Source organism: Benincasa hispida, chromosome 8 (genome assembly GCF_009727055.1).
Source record: "Benincasa hispida cultivar B227 chromosome 8, ASM972705v1, whole genome shotgun sequence".
Classification (NCBI taxonomy): domain Eukaryota; kingdom Viridiplantae; phylum Streptophyta; class Magnoliopsida; order Cucurbitales; family Cucurbitaceae; genus Benincasa; species Benincasa hispida.
This window is the reverse complement of record NC_052356.1, coordinates 56,392,782-56,397,292: the sequence shown is the minus strand read 5'-3', so window position 1 is coordinate 56,397,292 and position 4,511 is coordinate 56,392,782. Positions and strand designations below refer to the sequence as shown.

The 4,511-nt window shown below is 42.4% G+C and overlaps 1 non-coding gene across 1 annotated transcript; it reads left to right on the top strand.

Moving 5' to 3' along the window:
• Positions 1-3,690: 3,690 nt before the first annotated feature.
• Positions 3,691-3,794, top strand: LOC120084337. The gene has a single exon (XR_005483697.1). It is a non-coding gene; the product is annotated as a small nucleolar RNA R71 (small nucleolar RNA).
• Positions 3,795-4,511: the final 717 nt, after the last annotated feature.

Genomic DNA, 4,511 nt, shown 5'->3' with positions numbered 1-4,511 from the left:
CCAAAAATAAAATTTGTTGTCATGTACTAACCGTTTCTTTTGCTGAGAGTTGAAGTTCCCAGGGAATTGCTTGGTAGTTAAGTAATTAACTATGTCTGCATACCAAGGTTCCCTGCCTTCAACTCTGAACAAGCTTTCATCAGGAAATGCGTCGTTGATTTCACTTTCTTGATCTTGCATTTCCTGATTTGCTAACTTGGATAGGTGGTCAGCCACTTGATTCTCAGTTTCCTTTCTGTTCTGAATATCAATATCAAATTCCTGTAACAGCAGCACCCATCTTATTAATCTTGGCTTCGCGTTCTTCTTACTCATCAGGAACTTTATGGTTGAGTGATTTGTGTAAATGGTGGCTGACGCACCAACTAAATAAGATCTAAACTTCTTGATGCCAAACACTACAGACAATATTTCTTTTTCAGTGGTTGTGTAGTGTTCCTAAGAGTCATTTAGTGTCTTGGACGCTTAAGAGATGGGATGTATCAAATTTCCTTTCTTCTGTCCCAACATTGTACCTACTGCAACATCACTCGCGTTGCAGATGAGAATAAAACGCTGCGTCCAATCTGGTGCTATTAGTACAGGAGCTATAGTCAATGCATATTTCAATGTTTCAAATGCATCATAGCAGTCTTCATTGAAATCATAGGGCTGGTTCGCTTCTAGTAATGCGCTCAGAGGTCGCACAATTTTAGAAAATCCTCTAACGAAACTTCGATAGAAGCCAGCATGTCCTAGAAAACTTCGTAGAGCTTTAACATTTGATGGTGGTGGAAGTTTAGCTATGACATCTATCTTGGCTTCATTAACTTCCAACCCAGCTTTAGATACTTTGTGGCCTAGGACAATTCCTTCAGTCACCATAAAGTGACATTTTTCCCAATTCAACACAAGGTTTGTTTCCTCGCATCGAGCAAGGACGGCCTCTAAATTATCTAGGCATGATTGGAATGAGTCTCCAAAGACTTAGAAATCGTCCATGAAGACTTCAACGGTCTTCTCCAAGAAGTCAGAAAAAAATAGCCATCATACACCTTTGGAATGTTCCAGGTGCATTACACAGCTCAAAGGGCGTGCGTTTAAATGCGAACGTTCCAAATGGACAAGTAAATGTTGTCTTTTCCTGATCTTCTGGATCAATCAAAATCTGGTTATAACCAGAGTATCCATCAAGGAAACAAGAAAATTCTTTGCCAGCAAGTCTGTCAAGCATTTGGTCAATGAAAGAAAGGGGGAAGTGGTCTTTCTTAGTTGCCGCATTGAGCTTCCTATAGTCCATACAGATGCGCCAGCCCATGACAGTCCTCGAAGGAATGAGTTCATTATTACTATTGACTTTCACAGTTGTTCCCCTTTTCTTAGGAACGCATTGGACTGGGCTTACCCAGCTACTGTCGGATATAGGATAGATCACTTCCGCATCCAGCTATTTTAAGATTTCTTTCTTAACCACCTCCTTTATTATGGGGTTCAGCCTTCTTTGAGGCTCAATCAATCCCGACTTCCCTTCTTCCAGCCTGATCTTATGCATGCAATAAGATGGGCTGATGCCACGGATATCCACTAACGTCTAACCTATTGCACGCATCCAGCTATTTTAAGATTTCTTTCTTAACCACCTCCTTTATTATGGGGTTCAGCCTTCTTTGAGGCTCAATCAATCCCGACTTCCCTTCTTTCAGCCTGATCTTATGCATGCAATAAGATGGGCTGATGCCACGGATATCCACTAACGTCTAACCTATTGCACGCATGTGCTTTTGCAGCATCTTCAAAAGAGAGTGTTTGTTAGGCTCAGTAAGGTTTGCAGAAATAATTACAGGTAAAGTATTATTTGTTCCAAGGAAGGCATATTTCAGGTGACTAGGTAACGATTTCAACTCGAGTTCTGGTGGTTCCTCTAGTGATGGACGCGTTGGTTTCGTCCGCCGCTCACTCAGACTTGGCGACTCTGGTTCTTTCATGTTCTCCTCCAATGCGAGGACCTCGCACACATGGGTCACTTCTTCTTCAGGCAACTCTATACTGTTCAGTTGACATTCTTCACTGTTCGAGAATTTTAATGCGTTTAACACATTAAACTTCACCTCTTGATTGTTTACGCACATAGTCAATTCTCTTTTATGCACGTCTATTAAAACTTTCCCAGTAGCTAGAAAGGGGCGTCCAAGAATAATTGGTACCTCCTTATCTGCTTCATAGTTTAAGATGATAAAATCTGCTGGGAATATGAAGTTGTCAACCTTTACTAGAACGTCTTCAATCTTTCCTTCAGGGTACTTGATTATTCTGTCGGCAAGTTGAAGAGTAACAGAAGTGGGTTGTGCTTCACCAATTCCCAGTTTCTTAAAGATTGAGGTGGCATGAGATTAATGTTAGCTCCCAAATCGCACAACGCATGTCCCACATCCAACCCTCCTATCGAGCAAGGAACTGTGAAGCTCCCAGGGTCCTTCTGTTTCTTGAGTAGACTGTTGCTTACTAATGCGTTGCACTCCTGCGTTAGTGTGATTACTTCCGTCTCGCTGACTCTTCTTTTCTTTGTCAAAATGTCCTTAAAAAATTTGACATATTTTGGCATTTGCTCCAAGGCCTCTATTAATGGAATGTTGATATGCAATTGCCTCAGGAGCTTAAGAAAGCGCTTGAATTGTTGTTCATCATTCTTTTTCATCAACCGTCTAGGGAATGGTGCGTTCAGCGGTACCGCAGGTTTTCCCGCGTTAGACGTACTTGGTTCTGAATGGCTTGTGGTCTCAGGCGTTCTTTCTTCTTGATCTTCTACTGCCATTGAACGTGTGTTGCATTCTTTTAAAGAACTGTTGTTTCTTGGATTCATTCTTTTTTCTTCAAGATCTTTTCCACTTCACAACGTCACCGCGTGACATTGCTCCTTTCCATTGTTGTTCCCAGCTGTTTCAGTGTTGCTAGGAAAAACTCCAGGCTGCCTATTCTTCAACTCGCTCGCTATCTGCCCTACCTGTATTTCCAGGTTTTTGATAGATGACGCCTGGCTTTTCAGCAATGCGTCATTTTGGGCTATGCACTCCTTTAATAGGTTATCAAGCGGAGATCCTGAGCTCGACGCCTGTCTTCTTCTATTAAAGGGTTGTTGGTGTGGCTGATGTGTTGGTTGAAATGCAGGCGGCGATCTTTGCCTTTGCTGTTAATTTGCCCCTGGGTGGTGCTCTTGTTGATTTCCTCCTGTCCAAGAAAAATTTGGATGGTTCCTCCATCCAAGATTATATGTATTGGAAAATGGGTTGTTTTTAATGAAGCATACTGACTGCGAGTTTTGTGGGCACTCAGCATAAGAATGAAGATCTCCATAGCCCACACAACTGACCATGGGCTGCCAAATGCCTCTATCTGATTCACCTTCTGCTGATTTGATGTGTTCCCTAGCGATATGTTCTGCAAAAGGCTGGTCATCGTAGCCACTTGTGCGGATAGTGTGGCTATTGTGTTGGAATCGATAGAATTAACATTCTGAGATCTCTTCTTCCTGTCAGCTCTTTCGTCATATGTATCGTCCACCCATTCCATGTTGTGCTTAGCAATGCGGTCTAATATCTCTCTAGCCTCAGTGTAAGATTTATCCATAATTCCACTAGCTGCCGATGCATCGGCTGCCATCTACGATGCTTTATTCAATCCACCATAAAAGTCTCCATTTGGATAGTTAGTGGTAGTCCATGATTCGGGCAATTTTTGACCAATCCCTTAAAACGCTCCCATGCGGTGCTTAAGGTCTCAGCTTCTTCTTGTTCAAAGTTCATAATCTCTTGACGTCTCCTCGAGTTGGTGGTAGGTGGGAAGTATTTTTGCAAAAATTTCTCCATCAACTTCTCCCAGGTAGTGATTTCACCAGGCTCAAGTGAGCTTACCCATTGTTTTGCATCATCACGCAAAGAATATGGGAACAAATATAGCCTGATCGCCTTTGGGGTGATTCTAGGAATCACAAATGAATTACACGTTTCTAGGAAACACTTCATGTAGGCATGAGGATCTTCTCCACGACCACCCCCAAATTGTCCAATAGTCTGAAGCATTTGAAGCATTACAAATTTCATCTCGAACCTTGTCCCATCTGGCGTTTGGTATATGATTCCTGGAGAGAAATCATACAATACAGGGGACGTGTACTCCCTCATGGGATGCGTGCTACTATTGGCCATTAGGATCGAATTTTGTGCAGCATGAGCTAGTTGCTGAGCTAAGTTCTGATTTGCCTGGTTGTCCGCCATTGCTTGTTTCCTGTTCTATTGTCTGAGAAGTTGCTGCCTCAACTTTCAACGATGATTAGATCGGTTTTTACGTCGGAAGGTCCTTTTAATCTCGGGGTCGTATATAAGTTCAGGAGTGCTCTCCCTGCACATAAACATTCACAAGCTTAGGCTTAACTCGTAATAATCCCTCGACTGAAGTGTTCCACAAAAGATACAAACAAAATTTCTGGTTAGTTTTGTTTCTGAATCCCCGGCAACGACGCAAAAAACTTGTTCGTT